This window comes from Prionailurus viverrinus, chromosome E2 (genome assembly GCF_022837055.1).
Source record: "Prionailurus viverrinus isolate Anna chromosome E2, UM_Priviv_1.0, whole genome shotgun sequence".
Classification (NCBI taxonomy): domain Eukaryota; kingdom Metazoa; phylum Chordata; class Mammalia; order Carnivora; family Felidae; genus Prionailurus; species Prionailurus viverrinus.
In genome coordinates, this window is record NC_062575.1 from 45648491 (window position 1) to 45666235 (window position 17745).

A 17745-nucleotide genomic window follows, 5' to 3' on the forward strand; every position below is an offset into this window, starting at 1 on the left:
TAACAGATATATTCATAACATTCCATCTTAAAATAGCAAAATACACATTTTCTTTTTTTTTTTAAATTTTTTAAATGTTTTTATTTATTTTTGACAGAGACAGAGTACGAGTGGGGGAGAGGCAGAGAGAGAGGGAGACAGAATCTGAAGCAGGCCCAGGCTCTGAGCTGTCAGCACAGAACCCGATGCAGGGCTAGAACTCATGAACCACGAGATCATGACCTGAGCTGAAGTCTGACGCTTAAACAACTGAGCCACCCAGGTGCCCCATACACATTCTTTTCAAGGGTATGTAGAACATTCTCTGGAATAGGTGACATGTTAGACCACAAAACAAATTGAAACAAATTCAAAAAGACTGAAGTCATATCATGCATCATTTCTGACCACAATGCTCAGAAACTAGAAATCAACCACAAGAAAAAATGCTGAAAGAAAGCAAACACATAGAGGCTAAATAACATGCTACTAAACAATGAATGGGTCAACCAAAAAATCAAAAAGGAAATCAAAATATACATAGAGACAAAAGAAAATGAAAAAGCAACAGTGCCAAAATCATTGGGATATGGCAAAACCTATGCTAAAAGGAAAGTTTAAAGAAACACAGGCCTATCACAAGAAGCAAGAAAAATCTCAAAGAATAACCATACACCTTGAGGAACTAGAAAAAGAATAAATAAACCAAAAGCCAGTAGAAAGAGTGAAAGAAATGATAAAGATTACAGCAGAAATAAATGAAATAGAAACTAAAAAAACCAATAGAACAGATTAATGAAACGAAGAGGATTTCTTTGAAAAGATCAACAAAATAGGTAAACCTTTAGCCAGGCTGGTCAAAAGAAAAAGAGGACTCAAACAAAATCAGAAATGAAAGGGAGAAATAACAACCAATGCCACAGAAATACAAAGAGTATAAGAGAATATTATGACTTATATGCCAGCAAATTGGGCATCCTAGAAGAAATGGATAAATTCCTAGAAACATATAGCCTGCCAAAACTGAAGCAGGAAGAAACAGAAAATTTGAACAGACCAATTAACAGCAATGAAATTAAATCAGTAATCAAAAAACTCCCGACAAACAAAAGTCCACGACCAGACAGGTACATAGGTAAATTCTACCAAACATTTAAAGAAGAATTAATACCTATACGTCTCAGACTATCCCCCCTCCCAAAAAAAAGAAAAAAAGAAAAAAGAGACAGGAAAGCTTTCATATTTATTGTATGAGGCCAGCATTACCCTGATACCAAAGCCAGATAGACTACAAAAAAAAAAAAAAAAAAAAAAAAAAAAAAAAAGAAAGAAAAAAAGAGTACAGGCCAATATCTCTGATGAGCATAGATATAAAAATCCTCAATAATATACTAGCAAACTGAATCCAACAATACATTAAAAAAAATAATTCGCCACGAGGAAGTAAGATTTATTCTTGGGCTGCAAGGGTAGCTCAATATTCACAAACCAATCAATGTGATATATCACATCAATAAGAGAAAGGATAAAAACCATGTGATCATTTCAATAGACCTAGAAAAAGCACTTCACAAAGTACAACATCCATTCATGATAAAAACCTCAACAAAGTAGGTTTAGAGGAAATGCACCTCAAAACACAATAAAGGCCATATATGAAAAACTCACAGTTAGCATTATACTCAGTGGTAAAGAACTGAGAGCTTTCCCCCCAAGATCAGGAATAAGACATGAATGTCCACTCTTACACTTTTATTCAAGATAATACTGGAAGTCCTAGTCACAACAATCAGACACCACAAAGAAATAAAAGCCATCCAAATAAGTTAAGGAAGAAGTAAAACTTTCACTATTTGCAGATGACATGATATACTATATAGAAAACTCTAAGGACTCCATCAAAAAACTACCAGAACTCACAAATGACTTCTGTAATGTCTCAGGATACAAAATTAATGCACAGAAATCCACTGTATTTCTATACACTAATGAGGTAGCAGAAAGAAATTAAGAAAACAATCTAATTTATAATTGCACCAAAAATAAAATACCTAGGAACAGGGGTACCTGGGTGGCTCAGTCGGTTAAGCACCCAACTTCAGCTCAAGTCATGACCTCGAGGTTCACAAGTTCGAGCCCCACGTCGGCTCTGAGCTGTCAGAGCCTAGAGCCTGTTTCAGATTCTGTGTCTCCTTCTGTCTCTCCCCCTCCCCTGCTCGTTCTCTGTCTCTCTCTCAAAAATAAGTAAAACATTAAAAAAATTAAAAAAAAATAAAACACCTAGGAATAAATTAACTAGGGTAAAAGACCTATACTCTGAAAATTATAAATTTTTAATGTTTATTTATTTTTGAGAGAGAGAGAGACACACACACACAGAATATGAGCAGGGGAGGGGCAGAGAGAGGGGGAGACACAGAATCTGAAGCAGGTTGCAGACTCTGAGCTGTTAGCACAGATCCTGACGTGGGGCTCAAACTCATGAACCATAAGATCATGACCTGAGCCAAAGTCAGATGCTTAACTGACTGAGCCACCCAGGTGCCCCACTACTCTGAAAATTATAAAACACTGATGAAAGCAATTGAAGATGACACAAACAAATGGTAAGATATTCCATGCTCACAAGTTGGGAGAATAAATATTTCTTAAATGTCCATACTACAAAAGGCAATCTACAGATTTAATGCAATTTCTATCAAAATACCAACAGCATTTTTCACAGAACCAGAACAAATGATCCCAAAATTTGTATGAAACCACAGAAGATGTCAAATAACCAAATCCATCTTGAAAAAAAAAAACAATGCTGGAGGCATTATACTTTCAGATCTCAAATTGTTATTACAAAGCTACAGTAATCAAAACAATGGTTATTGGGGTGCCTGGCTGGCTCAGTCAGCAAAGCATGTGACTCTTGATCTTGGGATCTTGAGTTCAAGCCCCATGTTGGACGTAGAGCTTACTTTAAAAAACAAAACAAGGGGTGGGGCACCTGGGTGGCTCAGTTGGTTAAGCGTCCGACTTCGGCTCAGGTCATGATCTCGTGGTCCGTGAGTTCGAGCTCTGAGTCAGGCTCTGTGCCTGTTTCAGATTCTGTGTGTTTCAGATTCTGTGTCTCCCTCTCTCTCTGACCCTCCCCCATTCATGCTCTGTCTCTCTCTGTCTCAAAAATAAATAAACCTTAGAAAAAAAAAAACTGGGGGCACCTGGGTGGCTCAGTCGATTAAGTGTCCGACTTCAGCTCAGGTCATGATCTCGCAGTTTGAGGGTTTGAGCCTCCCGTCGTGCTCTGTGCTGACAGCTCAGAGCCTGGAGCCTCCTTCAGATTCTGTGTCTTCCTCTCTCTCTGCCCCTCCCCCACTCACACTCCGTCTCTCTCTCCTTCAAAAATAAACATTAAAAAAAATAAAAAAATAAAAAATACACAAAACAAGGGGTGCCTGGGTAGCTCAGTAGAGTTGGTTAAGTGTTCAACTTTGGCTCAGGTCATGATCCCATGGTTGTGAGTTTGAGCCCCATATCGGGCTCTGTGCTAACAGCTCAGAGCTTGGAGCCTGCTTCAAATTCTGTGTCTCCCTCTCTCTCTGTCCCTTCCTCACTCTCACTTTGTCTCTCTCTCAAAAATAAATAAACATCTAAATTAAAAAAAAAAAAGTGCCTGGTTGGCTCAGTTGGTTGAACATCTGACCCTTGATTTTGGCTCAGGTCATGACCTCCCAGTTTGTGGGCTCAGAGAGCCTGCTTGGGATTCTCACTCTCTCCTCTCTGTCCATCCCCTGTTCGAGTGCTCTCTCTCTCTCTCAAAATAAACAAACATTAAAAGAAAAACAGACATGTACACCAATGGAACAGACTAGAGAGTCCAAACATAAACTCATGCATATATAGTCAATTATTTTATGAAAAAGGAAGCAAAAATATACAGTAGGTATTGGGCCACAAGGAAAAGAATGAAACTGGGCACTAACAGCACACACAAAAATCAAGTCAAAATGGATTAAATAATTGAATATAAGACCTGAAACCATAAAACTCTGATAAGAAAACATAGAGACTAAGCTCATAGACCTCCTTCCTAGCGATGATTTTTTGGATTTGATACCTAAAGCAAAATTCAACAAGTGAGACCACACCTAACTAAAAACAAAATGAAAGGTAACCTACAAAATGGGAGAAAATTATTATAATTTGCAAATAATGTATCTTATAACACCCCAAATATACAAAGAACTCATACAACTCAATAGAAAAAAAGATCCAATTACAAATTTAAGAGGATCTCTCAGGGCGCCTGGGTGGCTCAGTCAGTTAAATGTCCAACTTTGGCTCAAGTCATGATCTCATGGTTTGTTGGGTTCGAGTCCTGTGTCGGGCTCTCTGCTGACAGCTCAGAGTCTAGAGCCTGCTTCAGATTCTGTGTCTCCCTCTCTCTTTGCCCCTCCCCTGCTCATGCTCTGTCTCTCTCTTTCTCTCTCAAAAATAAATAAACATTAAAAAAAATTTTAAGAGGGTCTCAAAAGACATTTTTCCAAAGACATACAAATGCCATCCAGGAAGATGAAAAGGCACCTAATCATAATGGTAATGCAAATCAAGGCAAATGTAAACCACAATGAAATATCACCACATGTGCTAGAATAACTATTACCAAAAAGTCAAGAAATAGTAAGTGTTGGTGAGGATGTGGAGAAAAGGGAATGCTCTTGCACTACTACTGGGAATGTAAACTGGTAAAAACACTATGGAAAATAGCAGTTTCCTCAAAGACTTAACAGAACCACCATATGATCCAGCAATTCCAATTCTAGGTATTTATTGAAGGAAATTAAATCATAATCTTGAAAAGATATCTGCACCCCATGTTCACTGCAGCAGTATTTATAATAGCTAAGGCATGGAAAAAATTGAAGTGTCTGTTAGTGGATTAATGGACACAAATTGAGTATGTGTGGGGGGTGTGTATACATACATACAATAGAATATTACTTTGCCTTGAAAAAAGGGAAATTTTGCCATTTACAACAACATGGATGGACCTTGAGAACATTGTGCTAAGTGAAGTAAGTCAGAGAAAGGCAATTACTGTATCATCCCACTTATATCTAGAATATAAAAAAGAAAAAACCTAAACTCATAGATACAGAGAACAGACTGGTGGTTGCCAGAGGTGGGGTGTAGAGAGTGGGGAAAATAGGAAGAGGTGGTCAAAAGGTACAAGCTCCTAGTTAAAAGGTAAGTCTTGGAAATGTACAGCAAGTTGAGTACAGTTAATAATACTGTGTTATATATTTCAAAGCAGCTAAGAGATCTTAAAAGATCTTGTATTCAAGAGGACAAAAAAAAAAGGAACAATGTGATGAAATGTTAAGTGCCCCTTTCCTGCTTATACCCTCTCTCTCAAAAATAACTAAGTCTTGGGGCGCCTGGGTGGCTCAGTCAGTTAAGCGGCCGACTTCGGCTCAGGTCATGATCTCACAGTCCGTGAGTTCGGGCCCCGTGTCAGGCTCTGTGCTGACAGCTCAGAGCCTGGAGCCTGCTTCAGATTCTGTGTCTCCCTCTCTCTCTGACCCTCCCTCGTTCATGCTCTGTCTCTCTCTGTCTCAAAAATAAATAAACATTAAAAAAAATTTTTTTTTAAATAACTAAGTCTTAAAAAAAAAAAAAAACCTTCTCTAGAAATTTCAAGGCCCATACATTTCCTGCCCTAAAACCCACATACTTTGCTAATAATATATAAACTGTTCCTAGGCTCAACAGGACAAAGGAGATTTGGGACCTATTGGGCTTCTCATTGGGTTGCCCTTCAATAAATCTTTCTCTGCTTCAAACCTGGTGACTCAGAAATGGGCTTACTGTGCATGGGGCAAATGAATCTGATTTCAGACCTCAGCAACAATGGAATGCTGCCAGATTCATGAATCATTTCATAATGCCAAACGAATCTGTAAAGTTGACTCTGTTGAATCTTTTTAACAATAGCCTCAATTGATTAAATCACTGGCCTTTGGGAAATAATTCAACCTCCAGCACTTCTCCCCTCCACAGAAGTTGGGATGGAGGGTGGGGTGCTGAAAGTTCCAACCCTCTAATCACATGATCAGGGCCACTAGCAACCAGCCCCTGCTTTGGTTACTTAAGGGTTTCACGGTGTCGCTTCATAACATAACAAAAGACATCTCCATAGCTCTCTAAACTTAGTAAATTCTAAGGATGTTAGGAGCTCAGTGCCAGAATAGGCTATGAAGAACAAATAACATTTATTATAAATTAAAATATTATACTCACTAATGTTATAATTGAACTTTAAACAGCTTAAAGAATTTATACTTATCAAAATTAGTAATCAAGTTTGAATGCTCTAAAAAGATGATTATTGATATGTTATTCATTATGTGTAGAAATTTAGTAACATAAACCTTAAAGAAAACATGAGTAACAGTATCTTTCACCCATATCAAAAGTCCTGTGAATGCTAAAGAACTCATACCCCGTTTGAGGAACACAGGATTAATATATTCTTTGGCACACAAGTTAGAGCTAACAAATGTAGAGTACTTTTAGACAGAGTAACACAAATGTAAGGCATTCTGTGCCTGTTTATTCTGTGCAACCAGAAAGTAAGTAACTGCTATTACTTATTAAGTACTACTTAACTATTCTTTCATCAAATATCTAATGAGTGCCAACCATGTGCTAGTTGTTGCAGTAAATACTGAAGACTTAACACACAATAAATCCCTTCTTTCATAAACCTCACAGTTACAATGGAAATTATTAAACGCTAATACATATTTCATACATCTACAGGTAAATATTTTTTACCAAATAACTTTTGGTATTTGGTAATAACAAATAATATGTACAACTTAAAACCCTCTATTTTCATTTAATATTGTGAAACTGTACAAAATTTCTGGATATGAGAGACTCCATTTTTGAGAGAAGCTCCAATTTTCCTTTCTAAAACAAATGGCTAATGATCTAATAAGCTTAAACTGGGCAAAAAGACCCTTGGTCTGGCCCAGAAGTGGCAACTGTCTTATAAGCAATTGTCGGTAAAGTCAGCAGGACAATGGATATCCTGATCAATAAACTGCTGGCTGTGGACTTTCTGAAGACAGAATAGTTAATTAATGCATAGGAGGATCAATTTCATTTATTTTTTTAAGTTTATTCACTTATTTTGAGAGAGACAGAGCACGAGCAGGGGTAGGGGCAAAAAGATAGGGAGAATCCCAAGCAGGCTCCAGGCAGCCAGCACAGTGTGGGCCTGGAACTTACAAAATAATGAAATCATGACCTGAGCCAAAATCAAGAATCAGATGCCCAACCAAATAACCCATCCAGGTGCCGCAGGAACAATTTCATTTATTAACACCAAGACAACAGTTGGTCAATGTGTAATCACATGGTCTCAGCCTGTTAGTTCCAATTAACTTTTTTTCCCTTTTATCCAAGTCAGGTAAAAACCCCTTGCTTTCACCTCACAGGTGGGACACTTTTCTGGTTACTGGCAGAATCTGTGCTTCCCTAACTGTAATTCTTCAATTCCAAGTAAACACTCATTTGCCTCTCATTGTGGATCTTTATTTTCAGGTTGACAATATATGTTGCACGTTCACGTTCCTTACCATTGTTACTAAACACATGGTTATAAATGGCTGCTCTTGAAGAAAAGTCAGAGCAAAGAGCACACAAACAAACAGCACAGAAACAGCAAACTGAAGAATGCTTGGGGCACAAGCTAGGGAGGTTAGTTGCTCATCTTGAAGAGTGTCCCAGAGCAGTAGTCACAGCATTCAAGGAGAGACCCTTCTGGGAACAAAGAAACTATCAGGAGTCATTTCACTCCCTCGCCCCTCATCATAAGCACAGGGCCACCTGCAGGAACCAGAACAACATTCACACTCTCTACCTAAGTTGCTTATACCAAGCCCAGTGCCCCACCATGAAGTCCAGAAGAACAGCCCTTCTCAGTCAACTTGACTCTGTCCCAGCACAGTAATTCCCCCTCTCCCAGAAGACCCTTGCTAACACCACAGCTCCTGACCTGGGAGTTTTATGAGGCCTAGGTTCAGTGGCAGTGGTGACAGGTATCATTTCACAAGCAAACCAGAGCACACCTAGTTAAAAAGTATCACATTCAGGTGAGGAACCAATCATTGCTCACAACAGGCAAAAAGAGTCTCTGCAGATGACTGGCCTGAAGGATACAGTAGCTAGGACACAACAGCAGAACTCATGGAGCACACACTGCAAATACTCCTAAGAAGCACCAGGCCCTGGGGAACAAGGGACACTACACTACAGGGCACTACAGACCTCTTCTTCATAATGCCACTGCAGTCAAAGAAGATATAGCTTAACCTTCCTAACACAGAGAAACAGGCACAGAGACTTAGACAAAATGAGAAGACACAGGAATTTGTCCCAAATGAAAGAACATGACAAGGGCACAGAACCAACAAGGCCACAGCTGGAGTTCTAAACAAAACAGATATAAGTAACATGCCTGCTGAAGAATTTAGAGCAATGATCATAAGGATAATCACTGGAATTGACAAAAGAGTAGAGGACATCAGTGAAATAATTAACCCAGGTATAAGAAATACCACACCAGAGATAAAGGGCTCAATAAACAAATGAGTAACATTCTTAATGGAATGAAAAACAGGCTGTCAGAAGCAGAGGAACAAATTAATGACCTAGAAAACAGAGTAATGAAAACTAACCAAGCTGAACAAAAGAGGGAAAAAAGAATTATGCAAACTAAGAATACACTTAGGGGACACAGTGACTCCATCAGGCGTAATAACATTCCTATTATAGGAGTCGCAGAAGAGAGAGAAAAGGGGGAAGAAAATTTATTTGAAGAAACAATGCCCACAAACTTATGGTCAACTAATCTTTGACAAAGCAGGAAAGAATATCCAGTGGAATAAAGACAGTCTCTTCAGCAAGTGGTGCTGGGAAAACTGGACAGTGACATGCTGTCCAGAATGAACCAGGGCCACTTTCTTATACCATACACAAAAATAAACTCAAAATGGATGAAAGACCTAAATGTAAGACAGGAAGCCATCAAAATCCCCAAGGAGAAAGCAGGCAAAAACCTCTTTGATCTTGCCTGCAGAAACTTCTTACTCAACACGTCTCTGGAGGCAAGGGAAACAAAAGCAAAAATGAACTACTGGGACCTCATCAAAATAAAAAGCTTCTGCACAGCGAAGGAAACAATCAGCAAAACTAAAAGGCAACCGACAGAATGGGAGAAGATATTTGCAAATGACATATCAGATAAAGGGTTAGTATCCAAAATCTATAACAAACTTATCAAACTCAACACCCAAAACACAAATAATCCAGTGAAGAAATGGGCAAAAGACATGAATAGACACTTCTCCAAGGAAGACATCCAGATGGCCAACCGACACATGAAAAAATGCTCAACATCACTCATCATCAGGGAAATACAAATCAAAACCACAATGAAATACCACCTTACACCTGTCAGAATGGCTAACATTAACAACTCAGGCAAAAACAGATGTTGGCGAGGATGTGGACAAAGAGGATCTCTTTTGCATTGTTGGTGGGAATGCAAGCTGGTGCAGCCACTCTGGAAAACAGTATGGAGGCGCCTCAAAAAACTAAAAATAGAACTACCCTACAGCCCAGCAATTGCACTACTAGGCATTTATCCATGGGATACAGGTGTGATGTTTTTGAAGGGACACATGCACCCCAATGTTTATAGCAGCACTATCAACAATAGCCAAAGTATGGAAAGAGCCCAAATGTCCATCGATGGATGAATGGATAAAGAAGATGTGGTATATATATACAATGGAGTATTACTCGGCAATCAAAAAGAAAGAAATCTTGCCACTTGCAACTATGTGGATGGAACTGGAGGGTATTATGCTAAGTGAAATTAGTTAGAAAAAGACAAATATCAGATGACCTCACTCATATGAGAACTTTAAGAGACAAAACAGATGAACATAAGGGAAGGGAAACAAAAATAATATTAAAACAGGGAGAGGGACAAAACATAAGAGACTCTTAAATATGGAAAACAAACTGAGGGTTACTGGAGGGGTTGGGGGAGGGGGGATGGGCTAAATGGGTAAGGGCATTAAGGACTCTACTCCTGAAATCATTGTTTCACTGTATGCTAACTAATTTGGATGTAAATTTAAAAAAATTAAAATTAAAATTAAAAAAAAAAAAAAAGAAACAATGACTAAAAACTTCCCTAATATGGGGAAGGAAACAGATATCCAGATCCAGGATGCAAAGAGAACCCCCAACAAAATCAACAAAGGCAGATCCACACTAAGGCATGTTATAATCATATTGGCAAAATACAGTGGTAAAAAAATATATTAAAAGCAGCAAGAGAAAAGAAGACAGCTACATACAAAGGAAATCCCATAAGGCTATCAGCGGAGTTTTCAGCAGAAACTTGCAAAGCCAGAAAGGAGTGGCATGATATATTCGAAGGCTGAATGGGGAAAATGTGCAACCAAGAATACTCTATCCATCAAGCCAATCATTCAGAATAGAAGAAGTTTCCGAGACAAAAACTAAAGGAATTCATGACCACTAAACAAGCTCTGTAAGAAATATTAAAGGGTACTCTTTGAGTGGAAAGGAAAGACTAAAAATGACAGTATGAAGGTAGAGAACACAAAGGCATTAAAAATGAGTATTTCTGTAAAAAATCAGTCAAGAATCTCACACATACACCAAAAAGGAAGTACAATGTGATACCATATACCTAAAACATGGGGAGGACAAGAGTAAAGAATAGGTTCAAACTTAAATGACCATTAACTTAATACAGATTGCTATATGCAGAAGATGTTATGTACATACCTAATGGAAACCAGAAATCAAAAGCCACTAATAGATATGCAAAGAAAAAGAGAAATACAAATATACCACTAAAGTAAACCAGCAAACGGTGAAAGAGTAAAAGACAAGAAAGAATCAGAGAAAATCTTTAGAAACAACTACAAAACAAGTAAAAAAAAAAAAAAGGCAATAAACACATATCAATAGTTACTTTAAATGTAAATAGAGTAAATATTCCAATCAAAAGATAGAGGGTGACAGAAGGGATAAAAACAAAACAAAACAAAAACAAGCCCCCTCTATATGCTGCCTATAAGAGACTAATTTTAGACCTAAAGATACCTGCAGTTTGAAAGTGAGGGAATGGAGAAACATTTATCATCTCAAAAGATCTCAAAAGAAAGCTGGAGTAGCGATACTTAGATCAGACAAAATAGACTTTAAAACAAAGAGGATAACAAGAGACAAAGAAGGACACTATATAACAATAAAGGAAATGATGCAACAAGATGATATAAATCATAAATACTTACAGACCCAACATGCAAGCACCCAAACACATAAAGCAGTTCATAAACACATGGAAACAAATCTACAATACAATAATGGCGGGAACGTTAACATCCCACTTACATCAATGGAAAGATCATCCAAACAAAAAGTCAACAAGGACTTTGAATGACACACTGGACCAAATAGACGTATCAGATACATTCAGAACATTCCATCCTAAAACATCAGAATACACATTCTTTTCAAGTGCACATGGAACATTCTCCAGAATATGTCACATATTAGGCCAAAAAACAAACCTCAACGAGTTCCAAAAGACTGAAGTCATATCATGCATCTTTTCTAACTACAACACTGTGAAACTAAAGTGAACCACAAGAAAAAATCTGGAAAGACCACAAGTACATGGAGGATAAATAACATGCTACTAAATAATGATAGGTTAATCAGGAAATAAAAGAAGAAATAAAAAAAAGTACATGAAAATGAAAACAAAACAGTTCAAAATTTTTGGGATGCAGCAAAACCAGTTCTAAGAGTTCTAAGACAAGTTTATAGCAATACAGGCCTATCTCAAGAAGCAAGAAAAATCTCAACCTAACCGTACAACTAAAGGAGCTAGAAAAAGAATAATAAACAAAACCTAAAATCAGCAGAAGGAAGGAAATAATAAAGATCAGAGCAGAAGTAAATAATACAGAAAATTAAACAGTAGAACAGATCAATGAAACCAGGAGCTAGTTCCTTGAAATATCAATAAAATTGATAAACATCTACCCAGACTTATCAAAAAAAAAGAGAAAGGACCCTAAATAAATACAAATAAGAGAGGAGAAATAACAACAAATGGCACAAAAATACAAGAGAATATTATGAAAAAATATATGCCAACAAATTGGACAACCTAGAAGTAATGGATAAATTCCTAGAAACATATAACCTACCAAAACTGAAGCAGGAAGAAAATTTGAACAGACCAATTATCAGCAATGAAATTGAATCAGTAATAAGAAACTCCAAAATAAACAAAGTCCAGGACCAGATGACTTCACAGGCCAATTTTACCTAACGTTTAAAGAAGAATTAATGCCTATTCTTCTCAAACTATTCCAAAAATCAGAAGAGGAGGGAGAACTTCCAAATTCATTCCATGAGGCCATCAATACCCTGATACCAAAAGAAAATAAAGACACCACAAAGAGAACTACAGGCCAGTATCTCTGATGACCATAGATGGAAAAATTCGCAATAAAATACTAGCAAACAGAATCCAATAATACATTTAAAAAAATCATTCACCATAATGAAGTGAGATTTATTCCTGGGTTGCAAGTGTGACTATGTATTTGCAAATCAATCAACGTGATAGAGCACATCAATAAGAGAAAAGATAAGAACCATATGACCATTTCAGGATGCCTGGGTGGCTTGGTTGATTGAGCGGCTGACTTTGGCTCAGGTCAAAATCTCGCAATTTGAGAGTTCGAGGCCCACATCAGGCTTACTGCTGTCAGCGCCAAGACCACTTTGGATCCTCTGCTCCCCTCTCTCTCTGCCCCCTCCCCCGCCCACACACACAGACACACACAGACACACACACACACACACACACACACACGCATGCACACACACGCCCGTGTAGTCTCTCTCTCAGAAATAAACTTTAAAAAATAAAAAGAACTATATGATCATTTAAATAAATGCAGAAAAAGCACTTAACAAACTACAACATCCACTCATGATAAAAACTCTCACCAAGGGCACCTGGGTAGCTCAGTCAGTTAAGCATCCATCTTTGGCTCAGGTTATGATCTCTAAGTCTGAGTTCGAGCCCTGCGTTGGGCTCTGTGCTGACAGCTCAGAGCTTGGAGTCTGCTTCGGATTCTGTGTCTCCCTCTCTCTCTGCCCCTCCCCTGCTTATGCTCTGTCTCTCAAAAATAAATAAACATTAAAAAATTAAAAAAAAAACTCACCAAAGCAGAGAGAACATACCTCAACATAATAAAGGCCATATATGAAAAACTCACAGCTAACATCATCCTGAGTAGGGAAAAACTGAGAGCCTTTCCCCTAAGGTTACGAACAAGACAAGGTTTTCCACTCTCACCACTGTTACTCAACATTAATACTGGAGGTCCTAGCCACAGCAATCAGACAACAAGAAAAAATAAAAGGCATCCAAATCAGGAAGAAGTATAACTTTCAGTATTTACAGATGACATGATACAATATTTAGAATACCCAAATACTCCACCAAAAAACTGCTAAAACTGATAAACACATTCAGTAAAGTGGCAGGGTACAAAATCAATCTACAGAAATAGGCTGCATTTCTTTATTTTTTAATTTTTTTTTAACGTTTATTTATTTTTGGGACAGAGAGAGAGCATGAACAGGGAAGGGGCAGAGAGAGAGGGAGACACAGAATCGGAAGCAAGCTCCAGGCTCTGAGCCATCAGCCCAGAGCCTGACACGGGGCTCAAACTCACGGACCGCGAGATCATGACCTGAGCTGAAGTCGGACGCTTAACCGACTGGGCCACCCAGGCACCCCATGAAATAGGCTGCATTTCTACACACCAATAATGAAGCAGCAGAAAGAGAATATAACAAACCCATTTACAATTACACCAAAAATAATAAGATACCTAGGAATAAATCTAACCAAAGAGGTGAAAGACCTGTACTCCGAAAACTTACAGTTTTATAAACACTGTTTTATAAAAGTATTATAAACACTGATGAAACAAATTGACAACAAAAGAAATGGAAAGACATTCCATGCTCATGGACTAGAAGAGCAAATATTGTTGAAATGTCTATACTAGTTAAAGCAATCTACACATTTAATGCAATCCCTATCAAGATACCAACTCAGGTGGGGTGCCTGAGTGACTCAGTCAGTTAAGCATCCAACTCTTGATTTTGGCTCAGGTCATGATCTCACAGTTTGTGAATTCAAGCCCCACACCAGGCTCTGTGCTGGCAGCACAGAGCCTGTTTGGGATTCTCTCTCTCCCTCTCTCTGCCCCTCCCTCGCTCTCTCACGTTCTCTCAAAATAAATAAATAAACATTAAAAAAATACCAACAGTTGTTTACAGAACTAGAACAAACAATTTTAAGTTTGTATGGAACCACAAAAGACCGTGAATGGCCAAAGCAATCTTGAAAGGAAAAGCGAAGCTGGAGGCATCATAATTCCTGACATCAAATTCCATTACAAAGCTGCAGGAATCAAAACAGTATGGTACTGGCACAAAAACAAATACATAGATCAATAGAACAGAATAGAAAATACAGAAATGAATCCACAACTGAATGGTCAATTAATCTTTGGAATATCCAATGGGAAAAAGACAGTCTCTTCAGCAAATGATGTTGGGAAAACTGGACAGCAACTTGCAAAAGAATGAAAGTGGACCCCTTTCATACAGCATACACAAAAATAAATTCAAAATGGATTAAAGACCTAAATGTGAGACCTGAAACCATAAAAATCCTAGGAAAGAGCACAGGCAGTAATTTCTCTGACATTTGCTGTAGCAATTTTTTTCTAGATAAGTCCCCTGAGGTAAGGGAAACAAAAGCAAAAATAAAGCATTTCAGAAATAAAGAGAAAATACCAAGGCACCTTTAACATAACTTTTCATTATCACAACCAGTATTTCCTCTTCCAATGGAGAGCTCTCTCGAAGACGAATCAAGATGGGGAAGGATATTAACAGACCATTCTTGGGGCCCAGATGACAAGGTCAACTGGCTCCATTTGCTCCTCCACATCAGAGCTTGCAAATCAATCTCAAGGTCAGAGAGAAGAGTCAGGCTCTTTACTGTCAAGGCTCTTTACTGTCAAGGCTCACAGCCGTCTTGTACTCCCACACATGACTATGTGTGACACAGTCACCAACACAAATCTCCCCAAATTCATACAGTCTTACACCCACCACTAGACACGAAGTAGCACCTTCAATCACAAACACCTTCCCGACCCTGCCCACAGTCATAATACCCACGGGAGCTCATTCACAAAGCTCTCTACCCTTGTACACAAAGTGGTATACAAGGTCACACAGTCACAACCGCATACTCACTACGGGGACACACAGTCACAGGTAACCCGTATCCATACACAGTATTACACACAGTAACACATTAACAGTCACACCACGGGGACTCACAGTGGTATAATGAGCTAATCCTCACCGGCACACACGGTATCACACATATTCACAATCACACATACACATCACTGGGACAGTGGCGAAATTTCACAACTGCCCCTCCTCAGCCCCTTCTGCCCGAATAGACTTAATACTCAGGTCTCCCTCCCGACGCCGGGGGCTCTGGGCTTTGTCCAACCTCGGCCTTCTCTGAAACGTGTTAGTCGCCCGGCCGAACCCCTAAGAGACCACCACAAGCTAGCGTCCAAACACAACTCAGCTCAAAGCTGCCAGCCGCGCTGAGGGAAGGAGCAGCGAATGCGGTGCCTCCTGGGAAATGTAGTTAAGCGCCACACTCGCGACGGAGAAGATGGCGCCCGGCTCGAACCCCGCCAAAGAAATCCCCGCCCCTACCCACCCTGAGGCATGAATTGCGGCCCAGTGTTTCGGCGCTCCAGGGGTAGGTAGCCTTGCCCCTTGGCTCCTACTTGGAGTAAGCCCGGCATGCCTGAACTGAGTTTATTATAACCCAAGGCACACCACTGCCCTCTCCCAAAGGTAATTAACACAGGTCGAGTATTAAACTGAGTCCTGAGACTCGTTCTACTTACACTCCTCCCCTCACCAGGGAGACACTCCCACAAACTCTGGCGCAGAAAAGAAAGCGCGAAAAAGCTGACTCGAACCACCGAAACTTATGGGAAATGTAGTCCGCAGTCAGAAAAGTAGAGGACCGGCCAATACCGACAGATCCTGTCCGGTATTGAGCCGGGGCTTGACGGAGCCCAGGAGACCTCTGGGAGTGTTAAACCAGCCAAGGAGTGCGCAGGCGCAGACTTTCTGGCTCGCCATGGTCGTCTTTGTCTGCCGGTGAGTTTGGTTTCGGCTTCGCAAAGCGCAGATCCGGGCGTGGGACCTGGGTTTCTGGGCTCAGAATCTGGTCAGGGAGGCTGTAGGGGAGGATTCTTGGAGATTGCGACATGGCTGGAGAGGCTAAAGGGGAGGAATCGCCATCTATGACGTGCATTGTTCAAAGCCTGTGTGGATGGGGGCAGGGGTACTGGGGGAAACTGGGGCGGGACCGCGGCGGGGTGGGGGTGGGGGTGGGGGTGGGGGTATGACGGAATGTATGAGATTGTTGTAGAGGTACCACTTGTGTGAGAACTCTGTGGTTCCAAGTGTGTGAGAATGGATGGCATTGTGAGCTTTATGGGGTAGTAACCTCAACCTCACTTTTCTCGTTTCTAAAATAACTAATAAAGATGCATCTTTCTGGAGCATCCGTTTTTCTGAAAGAAAGGAAAATGGCTAAGATATAGAGATAAGTAATTTTTAAAGCGATTTTTATATAAAAGCAGACTCATTGTGCAGTAGAAAACAAAATTAGTATTAACAATTTTTTAAAGTAAACATTTCCGGAAAACTTGTTTCTAGATGTCTAGACTCCCCCTATGTATTGACTCAGTTCTTTGGAGGAACTTTGGTGAGGCCAATTTGAAAAGCCCTGGACTAAGGAAGAGCTTTAAGAGCTAGTTTCCACTAGCGTAGACAGCACAGAATTGGGAAGGATGATGTCCTGTCTTTGGTTCAGAGATGTCAGGTAACAGATTTAAGATTCTCTTGTTTCTCAGTGACATGGCAGTGACTCGTAATTTGACCAGGTTTTCCCCAGACCAAAGGTTGGCCTTTGTAAATGTAACGAAACAAATTTTCTTCTAAAATGACACTTCCTTCTAGTATTGTATCGCGCTTAACATATTTTTCAGTAAAATGAAAAAGAACCATGGTACAAAAATGCATATACACAAATAATAGCTTTGGTACATACAAAAATGTAATCAGTAATAGTTATGAAGACAGTAATTACAATAGTGACAAATCAGATAAAACACCTAAGGAATAAATAAGCAATGTATAAAAATCTATATGAAGATTATTCTTTAGTGTTAATGAAAGACCCAAAATAAGACTTGACCAAATGGAAATACATATGTTACATTTTAAAAATCTTCAAGCTATTTTGTGAAGAAAGTGTGCCTGTTTGGTGCAATATACTACTTTTTTAGTGGGTGGGAAAAAGAATGTGTATTCATAGTGCATGAAGAAACTTATCTATATGAAGATTATTCTTTAGTGTTAATGAAAGACCTTTTGAAGTTTACACAGAAAATAACGGTTGTCAGAGGAGGGAGATGCAATAGTTAGGGCAGGGGTAAGAATCACAGTTTT

General features: G+C 39.2%; 2 protein-coding genes across 6 annotated transcripts in view; one reads left to right on the forward strand and one right to left on the reverse strand.

The window, feature by feature from the left end:
• Positions 1-16227, reverse strand: part of ZNF382 (zinc finger protein 382) — a 121895-nt gene extending 105668 nt beyond the window's left edge. For all 3 annotated transcript variants that reach the window (XM_047836855.1, XM_047836851.1, XM_047836857.1), the window contains exon 1: positions 16128-16227. The gene's annotated coding sequence lies outside the window, so the exon portion shown is untranslated. The remainder of the gene's footprint in view (positions 1-16127) is intronic.
• The window catches only part of ZNF260 (zinc finger protein 260), a 76924-nt gene that overhangs the window by 41766 nt on the left and 17413 nt on the right, over positions 1-17745 (forward strand). The window contains exons 1-2 of one of the 3 annotated variants that reach the window (XM_047836828.1): positions 16368-16386; positions 16951-17116. The exons of 1 other annotated variant lie outside the window; for it this stretch is intronic. The gene's annotated coding sequence lies outside the window, so the exon portion shown is untranslated. Of the gene's footprint in view, positions 1-16253; positions 16387-16950; positions 17117-17745 lie in introns of those variants that run through there. One more of the 3 variants, XM_047836827.1, reaches the window with a different exon arrangement.